The 22,075-nt window shown below is 41.7% G+C and overlaps 1 long non-coding RNA gene across 1 annotated transcript; it reads left to right on the forward strand.

Annotated features, from left to right (window-relative positions):
- The first annotated feature begins 19,598 nt into the window (after positions 1 to 19,598).
- LOC123331351 lies at positions 19,599 to 21,819 on the forward strand. Its single transcript, XR_006547933.2, has 2 exons — positions 19,599 to 20,308; positions 21,669 to 21,819. It is a non-coding gene; the product is annotated as an uncharacterized LOC123331351 (long non-coding RNA).
- The last annotated feature ends 256 nt before the right edge of the window (positions 21,820 to 22,075 follow it).

Here is a 22,075-nt window from a genome sequence, read left to right on the forward strand (position 1 = left end):
CACTGGATATAAATTTTGACAGCTGCCTTAAGAACTTTAGCAGCTGGAATTATCATCATCTGATTCCTCAAAGTTCTAATATTTTAACTATCTGCTACTGGTGCTGCTAAGTCACTTCAGTCGTGTCTGACTCTGTGCGACCCCATAAGATGGCAGCCCACCAGGCTCTCCCGTCCCTGGGATTCTCCAGGCAAGAACACTGGAGTGGGTTCCCATTTCCTTCTCCAATGCATGAAAGGGAAAAGTGAAAATGAAGTCACTCAGTCATGTCTGATTCTTAGCGACCCCATGGATTGCAGTCTACCAGGCTCCTCCATCTATGGGATTTTTCCAGACAAGAGTACTGGAGTTGGGTGCCATTGCCGTCTCCAATTTTAACTATCAGATGGCAAAAAAAAAAAAAAAAAAAAAAAAAAAGCATTATTATACTTGCTAGTTGTATCTTTGATGCCTTATCTAAAATCTTTTCACACTGATTTTGGGTCAGAGTTACTCCTGCTCATGTTATTTTTCTGAGGAGTGTTTGAAGAACATTCATCTTTTGGCCCTAAAACTGAGTACTACTACTCAATAGGCCAACATTCATTCTTCTACTTTTTCTTCTTTAAGTATCTTTTCTTTTAAAAAATAATTCTTTTAAGTTTCATTCATTTAAAAGATGAAAAAATAACTAATTTCTAAGTAGAATTAGCTTCTTTCCAAAGTTCAGCACTATATCCCCATACGCTTTCTAGACATTTCCATTAGCGCATTGAACAATGTACTGAAACCCCAGCTCCTCATCTCTCTTTCCTCCCCACCCAAAGACTGCTCTTTTCTGCTTGGAAAAGTGCCTCACCTTCATGACTTGTTTCAATTAAAGAGGTGTTTTTTGTTTTTGTTTGCAACCACACAGATTTTAACTCTTAAAGCCATGTGAGAGCCATTATTTTCCAATTCCCAGAACAAAGAACAAGTCTTACACTTGGCCTCCATAAATTTATTCCATAGGCTTTTGTCTTTACAACCCTCATCTAGATATTATGACAGAATCTTATTTCCATCCTGCCAATCAATTCCATTCCTTCATAGACAGCTCTTTCAAAAAACAGAACCCTTTCAATCCCAGCTGAAATCTCCCAGAAAACTGGCAATATCTACAAGTAGGCTTCTAATTGCTGGCATATTACTAATACCAACTTTAGTTCTAAACAACTTGCATAGATCCACTGTACGCTCTGCATCACAGAATGTCCTCACACTTCCGAGTCACTGGCCTTATTGCTTATTTTCCTGGTTATAGACACACACACAGCCTGTGGACCTAACACCCACCAATCCAAGTTAATCTTTGGCATTAGTTTTATGTCACTAATACAATCTGGAGTTAACTACCTTGTGTAATCAGGCCTTGGTCTAGAAAAACCTTAGAACCATGGATCTCGGTGGTAGCTTCTTATCGGGGTCCTGCCTTGGTTGAATCCAGGGATTCCCTCAGGATGACGGTGTCGGTGATTAGAATAGCGATAGCTTAGTTAAGTATTAAATTAGAGGTATAAAGAGTGGTTAAATAGGGATAGCTCAGTGAGAAAATTCAGTGGAGCAAAGAGGCTGAATAACTTGGTTTATGTGGAAAACCAATAAAACTCCAAGACAAGGAGTTTGTGTCACCTACGTAGGCCACAGGCATCCTCCCATTCTCCCAAAGGAGAGGAGACAGTAAGGCCTCCCCAGTCAGATCTTAGAAGCCCAGGCAAAATTAGTAGGCTTAACGAGCCTCCTTTCTCCAGATGGGAATTCAGCCAGAAGGTGAGAGAAAGAACGACATGGGGAGACCAAGCTTCGGTGAGCAAGGCCCCTAGCTTTATTTTCAACAGGGGCTTTTATACCCTAAGTTGCACATAAAGGATAATAGGGGGTATGAAATCATGCAAAGACATCAGTCTTTGATCCTTATCAAAACCAGGGTTTCTTTTCTGCAAACTTACCATATACAAATGGTTTAGGTGATTTACATCATCTTCTGGCCAGAAGGCCTGTTAACATTTCATGACTCTGACCAAGGTTTGTCAACCATAAGACTTATTTTCTCTAAGAGTAATAATTTTAAAGTTTGACACCATCCTCCAAAGGTGTTAGATAAAGTTGCATTCCTATAGGGCAAAGGTGCAATGGGTTTACAACAAAGGAAAGAATTTATTACCTTAAGGGTCTAAAGTTGTTAACACCAAGGCCACTACTTATTTTTTCTACATACCAACTATATTAATTAATACACTTCCAAGGGTACAATACAGGGGATGTGGAAACTTAGCAGCAAGCATATGCTCAACAATGAAATCTTCTACTAGTTCTATTCTTACAATTTCTAACTCCCCGAGAGGCTCTATACTATTTTTGTGGCATTGGAGTAGACTCTTGAGAGTCCCTTGGACTGCAGGACATCAAACCAGTCAACCATAAAGGAAATCAGTCCTGGATATTCACTGAAAGAACTGATGCTGAAGCTGAAGCTCCAATACTTGGGCCACCTGAAAAAGACCTGATGCTGGGAAATATTGAAGGCAGGAGGAGAAGGGTACAACAGAGGATGGAATGGCTGGATGGCATCACCCACTCAATGGACATGAATTTGAGCAAGCACCAGGAGTTGGTGATGGACAGGGAAACCTGGCATGCTGCAGTCCACGGGGTTGCAAACAGTCGGACATGACTGAGCAACTAAACTGAACTGATAGATGTCCAAGTGTCACTATAAATAATTCAGTTACAGAAAATACCAACTTTAGGTATTAGGGTGCATTATTGACTTATATCTTAAGTTATATACACTAAGTATGCAGTTTTCCCGCCAAATTAGAAATACCATATGCTCCAGCAATTTCACTTATGGTTATTTTTTCAAAGTGTGTATCAAGAGGTAAATGGATAAGAGGTGGTATCCATGAATTATTGCTCAGCCATAAAGAAAAATAAAATTTTGTCATTTGTGACAACACAGAAGGACCTAGAGGGGATTACGCTAAGTAAAATAAGTCAGAGAGACAAATACATCATACATCACAAGTATGATGTCATTTGTATGTGGAGACCGAAAACCAAAACCAATGAACTAAAATAACAAAACAGTAATGTAGTCACAGATACAGAGAACAAATAAGTAGTTGCCAGAGGGGAGAGGGAAATAGTGATGAGACAACTAGGTGAGAGAGATTAAGATTTACAAACTTTCCTTACAAAATAAATGAGTTTGGGGGACAAAATGAACGCCATGAGAATAAAGTCAATGAGATTCATCCTTTGGGCAGCTGAAATAAAAAAGCAGGAGAAATATAAGGGAATAAAAAGAGAATTTTAAGAGCCTTTTCAGAGAAAACTTTTCTGTGTTATAATAAAAACACATTTCAGTTACACAAGGACAGAATGATTTACCATGAACTTCTTATACTACATATAGAGTTTCAAAAAAACCCTGACATGCAAGTCATGAAATAGCTAGAGAAATATTGATCTCCTATCTGCTTTTTTGACTATGCCAAAGCCTTTGACTCTGTGGATCACAATAAACTGTGGGCAATTCTGAAAGAGATGGGAATACCAGACCACCTGACCTGCCTCTTGACAAACCTATATGCAGGTCAGGAAGCCACAGTCAGAACTGGACATGGAACAACAGACTGGTTCCAAATAGGAAAAGGAGTACGTCAAGGCTGCATATTGTCACCCTGCTTATTTAACTTCTATGCAGAGTACATCATGAGAAACACTGGGCTGGAAGAAGCACAAGCTGGAATCAAGATTGCCGGGAGAATTAACAATAACCCCAGATATGTAGATGACACCACCCTTATGGCAGAAAGTGAAGAGGAACTCAAAAGCCACTTGATGAAGGTGAAAGAGGAGAGTGAAAAAGTTGGCTTAAAATTCAACATTCAGAAAATGAAGATCATGGCATCTGGTCCCATCACTTCATGGGAAATAGATGGGGAAACAGTGGAAACAGTGGCAGACTTTATTTTTGGGGGCTCCAAAATCACTGCAGATGGTGACTGCACCCATTAAATTAAAAGACACTTACTCCTTAGAAGAAAAGTTATGGCCAACCTAGATAGCATATTCAAAAGCAGAGACATTACTTTGCCAACAAAGGTCCGTCTAGTCAAGCCTATGGTTTTTCCTGTGGTCATGTATGAATGTGAGAGTTGAACTGTGAAGAAAGCTGAGCACCCAAGAATTGATGCTTTTGAACTGTGGTGTTGGAGAAGACTCTTGAGAGTCCCTTGGACTGCAAGGAGATCCAACCAGTCCATTCTGAAGGAGATCAGCCCTGGGATTTCTTTGGAAGGAATGATGTTAAAGCTGAAACTCCAGTACTTTGGGCACCTCATGGGAAGAGTTGACTCACTGGAAAAGACTCTGATGCTGGGAGGGATTTGGGGGCAGGAGGAGAAGGATACGCCAGAGGATGAGATGGCTGGATGGCATCACTGACTCAATGGATGTGAGGCTGAGTGAACTCTGGGAGTTGGTGATGGACAGGGAGGCCTGGTGTGCTGCGATTCATGGTGTCGCAGAGTCGGACACGATTGAGCGACTGAACTGAACTGAACTGAACTGAGCCCTGGGGGAGGGAAGATCAAAAATTCCACATAACAGAGACTCTCCTACTGCCGTGAGTGACCTTAATTGCACGGAGACACTTAATGCTCACATGCTCTGGGAAACCTTCAGTTACCCAGACCCTTAGAGAGGATAGAGGCAAACACTTCCACAATTTCATTTAGCCAGAACGATGTGACAAGGGTCCTTCATAAACACCTGTTAGCTGCCGGGTTTGCACTGAGACTTCGAAAATTGGGAGGAATGAGACTGGGAAGGTGTAAGGAAAGGACAGAGGATGGGGCAGGCCTGGGGTTGAGGAGAAGGGGCAGGACACTTTGGATGGAGCAGTGGGTTCTGAGAGCAGCAGTGACCCCAGGACTGGCTGTGCTGGGACTGCTCAACCCCAGGAGACCAGGTCAGCAGGGCTGTGAAAGCAAGTGTGTGAAGAAGCCCAGCGGACCCTTCACAGACTCTAGCATCTGCAGCCATGGAGGGTCTCTAGGAGCAGCTGAATGTGGACCTCTCACATGGAAGCACCTTCAGCACATCAGCCTTTGCTGGTGCAGAGGCTGAGATGAGCTCCAGGAGACTGAGCCCAGGCAGGGACCCCAAGGCCTGTGTGCTGCGACTCATCCACCCCTGGAAGCACCCTTTACACGAGGAATTAACAGTGAGAATAAACATGAGAGGAAGCCACGAGGAAGCCACAAGTACTGAAAGTGCGGGAGGAGAGACTTCACGTCTCACACACTACCTCACATGCATACAAGGACGTGGTCTCTAGTGTCAAGTGACAATGAGAGTTTTGTGCCCACTAGGATATGGCTATCATAGTTCAACATGCAATAGAAAACAGAGTCTGCAGTACACAATACCCAAGATGTGCTGACCAGAGACCTGGCTTCCATATTAGTGGAAAAGCAGAAAAGAGCAGCTCTTATGGGAAAAATAATTTTTGAAGAGCAAAGCAAGAAAAGGTGATTGTAAACAGAACACAACGCAAGTCCAGGACACAATTTTTCTATCATATCATTTAATGTGTAAAGAATAAGTCAGAATTCTATACACATTTCCTTCTTCCTCATTTCATGTTCACTTTCCTTAGTCTCCAAAAAGAGGGTTTAACTCTAAACTTCCAGAACCCTCTCCCGTCAGATCCCAACTGAATGCTGTTTCCGGCCTATGTCCCCTTCCTCATCACTGCACCAAATGCTCTCCTCAACGCATTCCATAGGAACACAACCATGAGCAACAAAGTGATTAGAATGAGCGACCCACCCACTTCTCCTGCTCCAGTTGAGGCCCTTCTGGCTCTCACAGCATCACCTTGACCTTTTCCCAAAGGTTCTGAAGAGACACCCCATTGTGGATAGCAGATGGCAGTTGTCTGTGCTCTGTGCAGTTGGAGCCCTTCAGTACGACACTGATCTCAGTTGCAAACCTAAAGATTGAGATGCTGAAAGAGTCAGTTCTCAACCTCTCACTTCTACAGACCCATTAGAGCTCTCACCTTCATGCTAACCAACCTGAAATCACAAATGTTTTGACACATGTATAACATGTTTTTAAGCAAATTATAGCAGTCACATCTCGCTAGTGGCTACCAACTATAATACAGAAAACCCACTATATATGTTTATATATGTGTGCGGATAACTCATGCAGTTGATGTCAGCAATTTGTGAGCCCACAGACTAGCCTGCCAGGGCCCTCTGTCATGGAATTCTCCAGGCAAGAATACTGGAGTGGTTAGTCATTTCCTTCTTCGGGGGATCTTCCTGACTCAGGGTTCTAACCCAGGTCTTCTGGATTGCAGGTGAATTCTTTATTGTCTGAGCCACCAGGGAAGACTGAATGAATTTTAAGATCAGCACCCCTTGTTCTGCCATTTCTGACAGATTATGGCAGAACAGGAACTTTGGTACAAGGGAGGGTGTAGGGATTCCCAGGTGGCTCAGTGGTAAAGAATTTGCCTGCCAATGCAGGAGACATGGGTTCAATCCCTGGGTTGGGAAGATACTTTGGAAGAAATGACAATCCACTTCAATATTCTTGCCTGGAAAATGCCATGGACAGAGTAGCCTGGTGGGATAGAGTCCACGGGGTCACAAAAAGTGGGACACAACTAAGTGACTGAGTATGCACCGATATATATATAGGATGTTAACAACCCTCGTGTTTATTCCCTTTGCATTTTCTGGCCATTTCAAGAGGGCTGATAGATTAACAAAGAAAAGACCTCTGTCCCATGAGAGTATTTAGACTGAGGGGCTAAGAGGGATGTGGCCCTCTACTTGTTTCTGTGGTAACCAATGAGCCAATCTGCTGTTCATTCCCACTGTAACTGGTAGACTCCTTATTCCCCCAGAGTAAAGAATGCTGCAGCTGCCGTCTTCTGCCTGTCCTCTGCTATCCGCAGTGGGTGTCTCTCCAGGACTCTTTTACTTCATATGTAAGACATCCCATCTATTAAACCCTTGATATCTCTGTCAACTCTGGGATCTTTCTGTGGCCTCAAATCAAGGGAAGTACAGGGCTTGCAGGCCTGTAAAGTGTAGCTCAACAGCTTCTGCAGAGTATTTGGCTGGCCTGATTTGATGATTCATTTGTATGTATTTCCTGGGCTCATGCACACATCCCAGGTACTCATGAGCCTTTGGGACACTGAAACAGCAATGTCAACAGCAGGTACTCCATTTGAGGCGACAGGTATGGACACAGGGCCCAGGGTGCCTGTGCTGAACATCATCAGAGAAGAGGCAAGGAGGGAGGGAGAGACACTGTGTCTCCTTACGAGCTCATCTCTCCAACACTGACTCTGATGAGATCAGGGAGGGAGGGACACAGGGCCTTCAGAGAGACACGACCAGCACACTGAACACTACACACAACACTGAGAAACTGAAATAAGGCACGAGGAATTGAAACGACAGATCATGCTCATAGACTACAGACTTAGTACTATTGACATTTCTACTCTGCCCAAATCTAAGGAAAAATTCACTGCACCACCAATCAAAATATTAACATCAGTTTCATAGAAATGGAAAAAAAAAAACAAATCCAAAAATATAGATGGAACCCCTAAGGATTCCAAATAGACAAAATAATCTTGAGAACAAAAGATCAAAGTATCTCACTTCCTGATATCAAAGCACATTACAAAGATATAGGAATCAAAGCTGAATGATACTGACATAGAAATAGATACATACCCCTAAAGACCAGAATAAAGAGCCCCAAGAAAACTCATGGATACATGGTCAAATGAAATTCATCAAGGTTCTAAGACAACGAAATAGGAAAAGGGTAGTCTCTTCAATAAATCAGTAGGATGAAAAGATAACCTACAGAAAAATTACAAGCCATATATCAGATAAGGAGCTCACACTCAAAATACATAAGAAAATACCACAGCTCATATGCAACATGAATAAAATATTAAGAAGAGTAAATAAGTGAGTTGAGGAATGTGCAAAGATTCAAACAGATGTTTCGGGAACAAGACATACAAGTGGCTAACTTACAAAGGAGAAGGCTTCCAACCTCACTAATCATCAGGGCAAAGTAAATCAACACCTCATGTATGTTAGGCTGTATATTATAAAGGCAAAGAATTAACAGGTTAAGGCCATGATGTGGGGAGCTGGAACCTTTGTACACTGCTGGTGGGAATGTAAGTTGTGTGGCTATGCTCTGGAAAACAGTAAAAGGTTGTTTATAAGAATATAAACAGAATGTCATATGATTCAGCAAACACAGTTCTGGACATATACACAAAGGAAATTAAATCAGTATCACAGAGAGATATCTGCAGTCCTAAATTCAACTGCATCACTTTCCACAACAGCCTAGATACACAACCAACTTGAGGTAACAAATAAGTATTCTGTGCCTGAGGTAACTTTAGATAACTGGGAGAAACTTAATTCTCAAAATAACTGCTTAAATCTCTTAGCCCCTCAGGGAGGATGAAAACAATATTATAATTAAAGTAGCATGTCCAAATTATCTTCGTCTGAAGTGGTGCCACAAAGGTTCTACAGCTAGGGAGGCCTCATATACACATAGCACCAGCCAGGGCTTACCCCAACCTTGGAAGGACTAGAAGGAATGAGACCTGGGAAAGCTTGAGTAAAGGTCACAGGATGGGCAGGACTGGGGTGTGGGGAGCAGAGGCAGGGCTGTCTGGATGGAGCATTGGGTTCTATGGGGAACAGTGACACTGAGTCCTGCTGCTCTGAGTCTCTGACCTAGGTCTGGTCAGTCCCAGGAGACCAGGTCAGCAGGGCTGTGAGAATGTGTGTAAAGAAAGCCAGTGGCTCCTTCACCTTTTCTAGAATCTGTGGCCATGCTGGTCTCTGGCAGCAGCTGAGGAAGTACCTTCAGCACAGCATCCCCGGGGAGGTTTGGAAGCTAAGAAGAGCTCCAGGAGACTCAGTCCAGGCAGGGACACCAGAGCCTGTGTGCTTTGACTCATCCCACCCCCAAAACACCCTTTACATTAGGAATAAACGATGAAGACAAATGTGAGGGGAAGCCACAAGTCCTGAAAATGCAGAGGGAGAGGGTTCATGTCTCACCTAGAACCTGACACTCATTGCAAGAACTTGGTCTGCAGTGTCAAGTAACTATTAGACTTTTGGTCCCATTAGGATATGGCCATCATAGGAGAATTTAAACATGAAGCCAAAGTCCCTTGTATATAAGAATTTGAAGGTACTAAACATAAATCACACATTCATATTTGTCAATGAAAGGACAAAGAAAGAGAAGTCTTGTGAGAAAGGACATTTCTAAATGTAAAAGCAAGAAGAGATGTCTATAACAAGAAATGACTATAAGCACAGCACAATAAAACACATGGACACATAGTTCTATTATTTCATTAACATATGAGGAACATATCACAAGTTTACACATATTCCCTTCTTCTTCTTCAGTTTATATTCACCTTCTTTTATCTCCCAAGTGGTCCAGAAACCATCTCCCTCTAATTTAAATCCTCAGTTCATATTCACCTATTTTATCTCCAAAGAAGCAGGTATAACCCAAGTGGTTCAGGAACCCTCTTCCTCTAAATCCTACTCTCCCTGAGAACTGTGCCCTACCTAGTTCTCTTCTACATCACTGCTACTAGTGCTCTCTAGCATACATTCTGTAGAAAGACAACCATGAGCAATGATACAGTCATTATACAAGTTGACCCACCCATCTCTCCTCCTCCTCTTGGCTCACAAAGCATCTCCCTGGTCTTCCCTCCAGGTTCACAGACCTTCCCTGTGCTTGGTGAACTTAGAGCCCTTCAACAAGGTGTTGATCACAGTTGCAAAATTTCACATGACAGAGAGATGCTGAGAGAATCACCTTTCAACCTTACATTTCCACACACTCAATATAGCTCTCACTTTCAAGCTTATGAAACTGAAATTCCAACACTTATGGACACACTTGAAATATCACTAGTGTGACCAAGTACTTGTGTGTTTTTTGCGGGTTTTTTAAGATAACACGTTAATTATTGTTTGAAGAATGTTCGTTATAAATAGGCTGATCTGAGCAGTGGCTACTACACTGGAACATTCAACTCTAAAAGTTCCAAAGATAAGGAAAAGACACTGAACTGTTTTCTGGTTTTTCTTTATTGCAGAAGATTTGATGGTCTGATATGCTCATTCATATGTAGGTATACCTGGGTCTTTTGGACACAGGCCAGGCATTTGGAGAGTGCTTGTGGACATTTCAATAGTAAGGTGAACACTCAGATTCAAAGAAAATTCCCAGTAGGGGGCTCACTTGTAGGCAGAGGTGAAGGGCATGGCCCTGCAAACCTGTACTACAAGTAACCAGAGGGTACGTACAGAGGGGAGGGAGGACATTCCCTCTCTTCATGAGCCCATCTTCCCCATCCCTGACTCAGATAACTCAAACAGGGTAGTGCAAAAGCCTCCTTTGGAAGTGAAAGATTTGTGCACTGAAAACCATAGGACACTGTTGAAAGAAAGAAGAGACAAGTAAACAGAATGACATACCATTTTCATAGACTGGAATATTTAGTGCTGTTGACCTTCTTATACAACTAAAAGTGATATACATATATACTGAAACCACTCACAAAACCTCATTTCAGTTTTATAGAAATGGAAAAAAAGAAAACCAAAATACTAACATGTATGGAACCTAAAAGAAACCCAAAGTGAAAAAATCTTGAGCACAAAGAACAATGAGGCTTTAAAGCTTCCTGAATTCAAAACACGTAAGATTGCCACAAAAATCAAACGAGTATTGTACCAACAACAAAACAGGAAGAGAGACCAATGACCCATAAGAAGGGAATTGCAAATAAACCGACACATGTGTGGCCAAATGATCTTTGCCAGGGTTCTAAAATTACCAGGTGAAGAAAGGAAAGTCTCAACAATCAGCAACAAGGCAACTTATAGAATGAAAGTATCTGCAAAATATGTATCTGAATAAGGGACCTATATCCAGAATATCAAAGAAACTACTACAACTCAACTCCAACACAACAGCAGGCAAATAACTGAAGTTTCAGTCATTCAAATCTGTTACTCAGTCTTGTCTGACTGTTTGCAACCCCATGGAATGCAGCATGCCAGGCCTCCCTGTCCATCACCAACTCCTGGAGTTTACTAAAACTCATGTCCATTGAGTCAGTGACGCCATCCAACCATTTCATCCTCTATCGTCCCCTTCTCCTCCTGCCCTCAATCTTTCCCAGCATCAGGGTCTTTTAAAATGAGTCAGTTCTTTGCATCAGGTGGCCAAAGTACTGGAGTTTCAGCTTCAACATCAGTCCTTCCAATGAATACTCAGGACTGGTTTGATCTCCTTGCAGTCCAAGGGACTCTCAAGAGTCTTCTCCAACACCACAGTTCAAAAGCATCAATTCTTTGGCACTCAGCTTTCTTTATAGTCCAACTCTCACATCTGTAGAAAGCTTCAATAATATCTCTTCATAGAAGTGATCAATATGCATAAGAATAGTCCTCAACATCACTAAGTATAAGTGAAGCAGAAACCAAGTCAAAGGGAGATATCACCTTTGAGGATGTGTATTATAAATAGAATATAACAGATGTTAGCAAGGATGTGGAGAAGTGCAACTTTTGTATCTTGTTGGTAGGAATGGAAAATGACGTACCCATTATGGAACAGTTTGGAAGTCCCTCCAAAAATTATCAAGATCCAAAAATTATCATAAGATCCAGAAATCACTTGTTTGAGTTTATGTCCAAAAGATACAAAGCTAGAATGTTCCAGGATGTACCTACAATCTCTTATCCTTTACCACCTTGTACACAACAACCAAGACGGAAATACTGTCCAGTGTCCACGGTCAGATAAATCAAGAAAATGTGATGTATACATATACTGGAATTTGATTCAGTCTTTAAAAATGAAGGAAATCCTGTCATTTGCAGGAATAAATGAAGTGGAAAGATATAGTTAAGAATGAAATTAGCCAGTCACAGTAAGACAAGCAGCACACGATTCCATTCACCTGCGGTATCCAGAGGAAAACTGAGGAGAAGCTGAGAGTAGAAGGGTGATTCCAAGAGCTGGAAGGAGGTTGACATTGGGAGGCTCTGTTGAGTGGTTATAAAATTTTAGTTGCCAGGTGGAAAAGTTCTAGAGACATGCAAAGCAACATGTTGCATTGAGTTAACAGGACTGACTGGACACCAAACCTTAAGAGGCAAAGCTGGACTGAACTTCCTCCTTCTATGCCTGGAAGATTCTCCTTTCTCAGATTCTTCTATAACTGGGTGTGTCATGTGGGGACCACCAGGGGCTCCCAGCAGAAGGAGGAGTCTCCCCAGAACCATTAGGTGCCTTGGGTGAGGGGGGAGGATTCGTTCTGAGGCTCGAATAGGAGAGAGTTTGAGTGAGGGAAGTGGCAGAGGGATGAATCATGACCAATCAAAATGCTGTAAGACCTACTAAGAGGTGAGATTTACTATTAGATGAATGTGTGATTGACCCAGTAAGGGGGCTTCTGAAACACAGTTTTGCTCAGTAAGAAGCCTGTAGGGCTTCCCTGGTGGCTCAGTGGTTAAAAATCTACCTGCCAATGCAGGAGATACAGGCTCAATCCCTGGTCTGGAATGATTCCACAGGCCCTGGAGCAGCTAAGCTAATGACCCACAACTACTGAGCCTGTGCCCTAGAGCCCAATGGCCGCAGCTACTGAGCCCACTTGCCAAAACCACTGCAGCCCAAGAGCCCTAGAACTCATGTTCTGCAACACAAGAAGCCTCCAAAGTGATGTCTATGCACCACAGCTATAGCATTGCCCTCGCTCTCCACGAGGAGAGAAAAGCCTGTGCGGCAATGAAGACCCAGCAGAGACAATAAAAATATTAATAACAATTAAAAGAATCCTGTAAATATTTTCCTGGGTAATGATCTAATCTGTCTTCCAGGTTAAAGGATTTCTCTTGCTATAAAATCAAATCATACAGCGAATGTATACCTTGTTTAATTCTTATACACATACTCATTCATGGCACAATGGTGATGGGAATTTTTAGGGGGAAGATGACACCAGTAACAGTGACATTTAGGGTGACATAAATTGAGAAAAACACAACACACAAAAAAATCACACACACACAAAGAATCACACTATTCATTACACATAGAGACAAACCTATTCCCATGGACACAAACCTACATTATTAACCATAACATAACTTCTTCCTGGAACTAGAGTACTGGCCACCTTATTCTACTTGCAAGCTACTTTTACCACCAGGGCCCCTATACTCATTCCCAGCAGGAATTTGGAATCAGTGTGTGTCTGCCCTAAAACCAGTGAGAAAGCCCCCAATTTCCCATCTACAGAGCTTTTTCTGCCCAAGTGAATAACTCTAGAATACCTACCGCTTTCACATTCTGGAAGGGCCACCTGCAAGTACAGAAGAGAAGACACTGTGAGGAGAAGATCACAAAGATGCACAGTGTTTGGTTCATTTGGTGACAGTAGAAAACCTGATGAGGAGCAGTGGTGGAGTCCAGGGAACGCAGCAAGATCAGAGCACTGGTGCTCAGAATGTCAGGATGAAAGGCAAGACCTGTGCCTGGAGGATGGAACTTCCAAATCCATTTGCATTGGAAATTGCAGAATTCTTTTCCTAGGGGAAATGTCGCTGCAGGAGAGAGAACTCTGTACTCTACAGGGTGTAATGGATGCTAGCAGTTTCAATATCCTGTGGACTGAGGCATCATGGGTCCGTAAAAGACTCACTCCACATTATCTCAACCAAGAGAATCATCTCTAATTGGAACAAACACCCTCAAAGACTCATAACTTAATTCTACTGAAAGAAAAATGAAGCAATATTTCAATCTCAGTTCAAAAAAAAAAAAAAAAAAAACAGCTTGCCTTGGAGATATACGGAGTCTCTTCTGTCCTGTCAAACGTGGGTTGACTGACAGGTCCTCAGTTAGATCTAGAGGGACACAGAATAGCTGTTACAACACTGGTGAGGCTGCTTTGCAAACATTCAGGGGTTTTTCTCTTCGTGTAGACATGGGGCGGTGTGCATGGCTGTGGGAGGTTAATGAGTATAAGCTGGATTTGTGTTCATCCATTCTCTTCAGAGGAGAAGGCAATGGCACCCCACTCCATTGCTCTTGCCTGGAAAATCCCATGGACGGAGGAGCCTGGTAGGCTGCAGTCCATGGGGTCGCACAGAGTCGGACACGACTGAAGCGACTTAGCAGCAGCATTCTCTTCAGAGGAGAAAGGAAAGCAAAGGAGAGGAGGAAGGAAATGGAAACAGAGCTTTGCCCTCTAGCTAAGAGAAACCTAATAAAAAGGAAATATTCAGTCTAATAAAAGGAAAACTCTAAAATGAGTGCTACTGTTCAATGAAAGAGACCTATGACTCCTCCTGCTTATTCTGAGCTTCTGCTAAATTGTCACTGTCTCTTGACTTTTCCCAGATCATTCTTCCTCCAGGATCCACAGGTGCTTCTACTACACCATGTTTTCTATGAGACTTTGTACTTGATTAAAAGTAAACTCTGTTAGAGGACTGAATTCAAACCTGAGCGAAATATGCTATTCTATTAATTCACTAATCACTTGTCTTAAAGAATATCCGATATACAAGTTTGGATAAAACAGAATTCCTATACCATTTAAATACAGCTACTATCCATAATACCATATTTTTCTATAAATATTTGTTTTCTATACAGTATGTGGATGTCCACTGAGTCAGTGGCTGTCCAGACTCACAGGGGCCATATGTTTAGTGGGACAACACCTTAGAAAAAGCACAGAGGAAGCATTAAACCTCTCTAAACCACACAGATAGGGGATTTTCAACAAGAGTCATGGTCACCAAGCTAACAATCAAGTTTCACTTTGAGTTCTTAGTTGCCATTATCCCTTGGGTGTGTGCCGCAGGGTTTCATCAATTGAAAGACTTATGGTACTGTTACCCAATACAATAACACATCTTCCTGATTCTTATCTGTTTGTGCCCTAGTTAATCTGACACCTGCACTGACGGATGTGACCTGTATTGTCTACATGAAGCTACACAACTCTCTGTGAGCTGACAGAAGGACGAGGGTCCAGAGGTAACTCTCACACTAATGACTGTGCCGAAGTCGGCCATTAATCCCCCCAGTAGCTGCCCTGGTTCTGTGGCCACAGAGGCCGCCTTCTAATGCAGGGCAGGGTCTGGAACTCTGGAGCTCCTAGTACTTCCAGGCATGAACATGGAGCAAGGACCCCTTACTCCATGACTGAGGATCACTCATCTCACTGACATGGGCAGGTCAGGGGTCAAGAGCATTCATACTTGGACCCAGCCCTGGGTTTTCAGTTTATCTTTTCCACTTAAGACGTCAAAAGCTGAGATCATCGATCTCTGCACCATCTCCAGCCAACTAAAGGGAACACGAACCGAACCTGGGGAAGAGCTATGTTGATGGCATAAGAGGGAATGCACAGAGACTGTGCATTGTTAATGAGACTTTTTTGCAAAGAACATTGACAGCTTTATTGTCTAAAAGGAAATATCTCCTGAGGAAATACACAGCTAGGCAGATTCACAATCATACTATGTGGCTTCACACAGCCCCACCTCCAAACACCCTCTTTCACACAATCCCACACCATCTAAATGATACAGCTGCTTCTGGAGACACTAGAACTGGGCCAGCACATTTTCCTGGCCTATCAATCTGCTGGTCTCACCACCTGTAGGAACCCAAATTCAGGGCTCCTCCCCAACTTGAGGCAGCAAAGAGACCCACCTTCATCAATTAGATTGTATCTGAACAGAGGGATGTATATCCCTGAATATGAAGGAATCTCTTTGGCTGTTTCATAAACCTGTGATCAGAGACAAGAAAACAGTGTGAGGGTGTCAGCGTCTTTTATTCTCTGCACTAAGTCTTCTTTTCTCTGATTTTTCTTCTCAGAAAACTAAAACTCCTTACGTCAATGGCCCCAAAAGAAAATAGAAAGGCTCCCCTGTTGAAAAGGGTTTCCTATTTCACATAAGATCTCTCAGTTTCCGTTTGACCAACAATTACAAAATTCTTTTCAAGGAGGAAAAATTTCTGCTGAGGAAAGTACCTACTGTTACACAGTAGTAACATGCTTTCATTTTAAAATGTCCTTTTAAATCAGGTCTGTGTTGATGACAGATATACCCTCAATATTCCAGCAACCAAGTAAACTGTATGCATCAGTGATAATGTGCATTGTCAGATGACTATAATTGTATTCAACTGAATAATAAAGAAAGAAGTGAAGCAACAGTCTTATCTCAGATAAAGAGAGGTGACCATACCTTCAGGGTACTCAGCTCCTGTTCCTCATTCCATCCCCAATGGGGTTCCTCCACCAGGTCCTCCTGGGGAACTAGTGAGACACAGAGTAGCTCTCAGGACACTGGTGAGGCTGCTCACCAATCCCTCAGTGTTCTGTTTTTCTTTTTTTTGATGGAGACACAAGGTGGAGCATATGCATGTGGGAGGTTAGTAACTATGGACTGAGCTGCCATTGAATCATTCTCTTTGCTGGATGAAGGACAGCAAAGGAGAGGAGCAGGAAAGAAATGAGGTACAGCTTCTGCATACTAACCAATGATAACCTAACAGATGGGGAAAAAGAAACACTAAAATGCATGTCAGCTTTCGATGATAGAGACCTATGACCCTCCTGTCTGTTGAGCTGTCATTTCCTTTTCGTGCAATGTCCATTGTTGGGGAGACCTCATGGTTCTCCTGCTTCTGTTCTTTCCATTTTTTTATGGAAGAGTGTGTACAAAACTGTCACTAGGCAATTGTACATTTTTCTAATTTAGGAAGATATTTAAGGTGGCCATCTGACAGCAGGACAAAAAATATAAATTAAGGAATAAAACAAAACTATAAAATACATTTATATCTCTCTAATGTGATGGAAATGAAAAAAAAAAAAGGAGGAAAAAAAGTCAGTAACAGTTAAGCAGCCCATCTGAAGAAACAGCCTACAGAGGATCAGTAGGAACCTACCTTCAGAACAATAATTCTGGATGCCCATTTTCACTCTCAAGGTTGAAGGTGAGCTCTTCTCCCTTGATACCATATGTGAACCTCTCAGCTCACAAAGCGACACCTGGTGCAGAATGTGCATTATCACATTACAGTGGAGACGATTCATCACAGAACTTTCATAGTGAACTAGACTCTGTACAGGATGAGTCCAATTGCTACTGTCCAGAAACTGTGTTTCTATGGACAAACTGGGCTTTTCAAAGTAAATATTTTATTTAAAAAACTGAATCCTAGGTTCACAGATTCCTCTCTGATTAAGAAAATAATGTATATGAGAGAAAAAGGCCTGCCCCCCAAATATAGTTGTTTGTGAACATCTCAGGGTGAAGAGGAACAAGGCTAACTTGTTGACAAGAAAATGAATTCTATTCCTGTACATATATCATTTCCAATCATTTCTAAGATTGCTAAGTAACCAGATATTTCTAGATCAAATAATTTAAAATATGTTCCCGTTGAAATAAAAAGCAGCATTAATTGAAATTCAATTGCAAAATGTCATATTCTTATTGTAAAATGCATATACTTATCAAATTATGTAAATCTTTCTCTCCTTCTCTACATATATTACTTCCTTTTCTCCATATGCACCTACATGTACAGACTTACTTATCTCTCAATCTCTGCCAATTCATTTAACAATTTATCTGTTATTGTGTGTAAAGCCTGGCTATTCACTGAACAAGTAACAAAAAACAATTCACTATGTTTTCAGCTGTAGGTTAGGTGAAAGTGTATTGTTTTTCTACATGAAGCATTTTAGACAACCCAAAACTCTAGGATTAAATGTGTGTTCTGGGTCATAATTCAATGCCTAATCACTCCCCATTCTTGTGGTCATGAACAGTGGCTATAGGATGATAAGTGACCAGCCCCTTAAAACACAGAAGTGAAAACTTTAAGAGAAAGATGAAAAAGTGAAAGTGAAGTCACTCAGTCATGTCCACCTCTTTGCGACCACATGGACTGTAGCCTACCAGGCTCCTCCGTCCATGGGATATTCCAGGAAAGAATACTGGAGTGGCTAAGAGACACAGATGTATAGAACAGTCTTTTGGGCTCTGTGGGAGAGGGAATGGGGGGGGGATGATTTGGGAGAATGGCATTAAAACATGTATAATATCATATAAGAAACGAATCGTCAGTCCAGGTTCAATGCAGGATACAGGAGGCTTGGGGCTGGTGCACTGGGATGACCCATAGGGATGGTATGGGGAGGGCGGTGGGAGGGGGTTTCAGGATAGGAACACGTGTACACCCATGGTGGATGCATGTTGATGTATGGCAAAACCAATACAATGTTGTAAAGTAAAAAAAAAAAAAAAAAAAAAAAAGAATACTGGAGTGGGTTGCCATTTCCTTCTCCAAAAGTTGCCCCATTTAAAACAAATTAGGTGCCCTTACAGGGTATGGAATCCCATATTGTGTGTGTGTGTACCTCTGTGTTCAATAGCATCTGAGTCTTTGAAACCCCATGGACTGTAGCCTGTCAGGTTCCTCTGTCCATGGGATTTTCAAGGCAAGAATACTGGAGTGGGTTGCCATTTCCTTTCCAAGGGATCTTCCCAACCCAGAGATGGAACTCATGTCTCCTGTGTCTCCTGCACTGGGAGGCAGATTCTTTACCATTGAGCCATCTGGGAAGGCCAGGTGTAGTACAAAGCCTTATTGTTACTGGAAAAAAAAAAAAAAAGGGGAAAGTGTTAGTCACTCAATCATGTTGGGCTCTTTGCATCTCAGTGGACTGTAGCCAGCCAGTCTCTCTGTCCATGGGATTCTCCAGGCAAGAATACTGGAGTGGGTAGCCATTCCCCTCTCCAGGGGTCTTCCCAACCCAGGGATTGAACCTGTGTCTCTTGCACTGAAGGTAGATTCTTGATTGTGTGAGCCACCAGGGAAGCCCTTCATTGCTGACTCACTTCACCTCCAAATATCTGAACTAACAGACTAAGTGGGTCCTTGATGAAGTAAAACAATAATGAAGATGGTGTCAAATTATTTCCAAGGATTACCCAACTGAGATATGAACCAAGGGTGGAAAATAACAGGTAATATTGCTATTCTAAATGAACAATTTTAGTGCTTCCCAGCTTGATGGAAAATGTGTGTGTGTGTCTGTGTGTGTGTGTGTATAAATAAGGAAACAGGAATAAAATTTAAAACAAAGAATTAGAGAATCTATTTCTTTTTTTAATAAGATTTTTAAACTATGTATTGAATTTGGTACAATATTGCTTAGTTGTTTTTTACATTTTCGGATTTTTGGCTCCCAGGCATGTGGGATCTTAGCTCCTGACTAGAGATTGAACCCACAACCCACTCCCCTTACTTTGGAAGGGGAAATCCTAACCACTAGACTGCCAGGCAAATCCCCAGGGACTGTATTTTAAAATATACTGGAGGAATATAATTCAAAAAGGAGTAAAGGACAGCAGTTCAGACACCCAGTTTTGGAAGGAAATCAGAATGAAGCAGAAGACTTCCTTTCCAGCTACCATGTGAGAACTCATGGTGAATGAAGAGCAAATGAGTAAATGTAGGTAAAGCTCTTAGAAGCATGCACCTCAGAGTGTCAGCACTATCTGATAGTTCCATTAATAAGTCTGGAAAAAATAACAGTACTTCCAGAGACAACATCTAGAAGGCTACAGAATAGGAAATGAAGGAAACAGATTTTAATGTGTGTTCTGTTGTAACCTGTGAATTTTCCACAAGTGTGTTTTTCTCGTTGTTTTTAATATAAAATATTTTTATAAACTAAGCCCCATGTCATGGCACGTGACACCCACTTTGGTCCCACGGTGAGGAATCCAGATAGGGTGCAGTGGGGATGGCTATTTCTGCTCTAGGATGTTGGGATCTCAGGAGAGGAGATTCACCAGTTGGGGTTGATACTGACACTAGGAGCTGGACTCCTCTGAGGTGACGTCACTGCCAGGTCTGTAGCTGAAGCTGCGTTTGCTGGCGGAGCTTCAGTAAGCCTCCCCATGAGGCCTGGGCTTCCTCCTAGAAGGCAGAACTGCAGAGCTCATTGTGGGTAGTGGAGAACTCCAACAGGAGATTGACCTGAGTGGCTCACGGCCATTTCAGGCTTAACTGTGGACATTACACAGTGTTCTTTCCAGGACATCTGTCAGTGGTAAGTAAGCCCTCATCACTCTGTATCAACTCTTGTTAAAGGAAAGGGCCTAGTCCCACATCTGAGTAGGTGAAACATAAAAGAAATGGCATAGGTGTTAAGATTTATATCTGTACATATCAGTTTAAAAATAATAGCAACACAGGAAAAGATGCTCAGCATCATTAATCATCAGAGAAATGCAGATTAAAAAAACCAACAATGAGGTATACAAAAAACAAATGTTGGTGAGGATACTGAGAAAAGTGAACCCTCCCACACTGTTGGTGGGTATGTAAATTGCAACAGACACTACAGAAAACAGTATAAAGGTTTCTCAACAAAATAAAAATAGAGCTACCATATGATCTAGCAGTTCTACTCCTGAGTAGATATTTGAAGAAAACCAAAACCACTATTTCAAAAAAGTACATGAAGCCCACTGTTCAAAGCAGTATTATTCACAGTTGCCAAGATATGAAAGTAACCTAAGTATCCAGCAGCCAATGAGCGCAGAAAGAAGATGTTATGTGTGTGTGTATGTGTGTGTGTGTGTGTGTGTATATATATATATATATATATTTTCACAGACATACAATAGAAAGAATACTACTCATCCATAAAAATTAAAATATGCCATTTGTAGCAGCATGGATAGATATGGAAGGTATTATGCTCAGTGAAATAAATCAGAGAAAGACAGATTCTGAATGATATCCCTTATGTGTGGAATATCAGTAATACAACAAACTACTGAATGTGACAAAAAAGAAGCAGACTCTATATAGATAGAGAGATCAAAATATTGGTTACCTGTGGTTACCATTTCTTTCTCCAGGGCCCCTTCCGCACCCAGGACTTGAATCCTCATCTCCTGTATTGGCAGGTGGATTCTTTTCTTCAGAAGGAACCCCCATGGAAGTGCATAGATACGTATGAAGATATGTATATATATATATATATATATATATATATATATACACACACACACACATATATGTAAAACTGAATCACTGCTGTATACCTGAAATTACCACAACATTGCAAATCAACTATACTTCAATAAAAGTTAAATATTAATTCCAAAAATATACACATTTTTAAATGGCCTACAGGTAATTTGACTCAAAGCAAAATAAGCAATAATTTCAGTATCAGCATTTATATATCTCCATTACATAAGACTGTTCAAGTGACCCCTGCTCCCTTCCCAATGTATGGTCCTACCTCTATCTCTAGTCTCAGGCCTCAGTCTGTCAAACACTACACATGCACAGCTTGCATTGTGCAATCTGGGAGAAGGAAAATCCCAGTTTTATTGTTTAATAGCCATGTGGCTGTTCTGAACTTAATATTATCATCTGACACTTTTCTGTTGCAGTCTTAATTCTGTATCTACACAGAGAGAAAGCCATGAGAGAACCCAAGGAGAAGGCAGTCATCTCAAAGCCAAGGATGGACTGCTCAAGAAAATCCAACTCGACCTTAAATCCCAGCCTCCAGAACATGAGAGAATAGTGTCCGGTCTTTTTTTTTTTTTAATTTTATTTTATTTTTAACTTTACAATATTGTATTGGTTTTGCCAAATATCAAAATGAAACTGCCACAGGTATACATGTGTTCCCCATCCTGAACCCTCCTCCCTCCTCCCTCCCCATACCATCATCCCTCTGGGTCATCCCAGTGCACCAGCCCCAAGCATCCAGTATCGTGCATCGAACCTGGACTGGCGACTCATTCCATATATGACATTATATGTATTTCAATGCCATTCTCCCAAATCATCC

The sequence above is a fragment of the Bubalus bubalis genome, chromosome 23, assembly GCF_019923935.1.
Source record: "Bubalus bubalis isolate 160015118507 breed Murrah chromosome 23, NDDB_SH_1, whole genome shotgun sequence".
Lineage (NCBI taxonomy): Eukaryota > Metazoa > Chordata > Mammalia > Artiodactyla > Bovidae > Bubalus > Bubalus bubalis.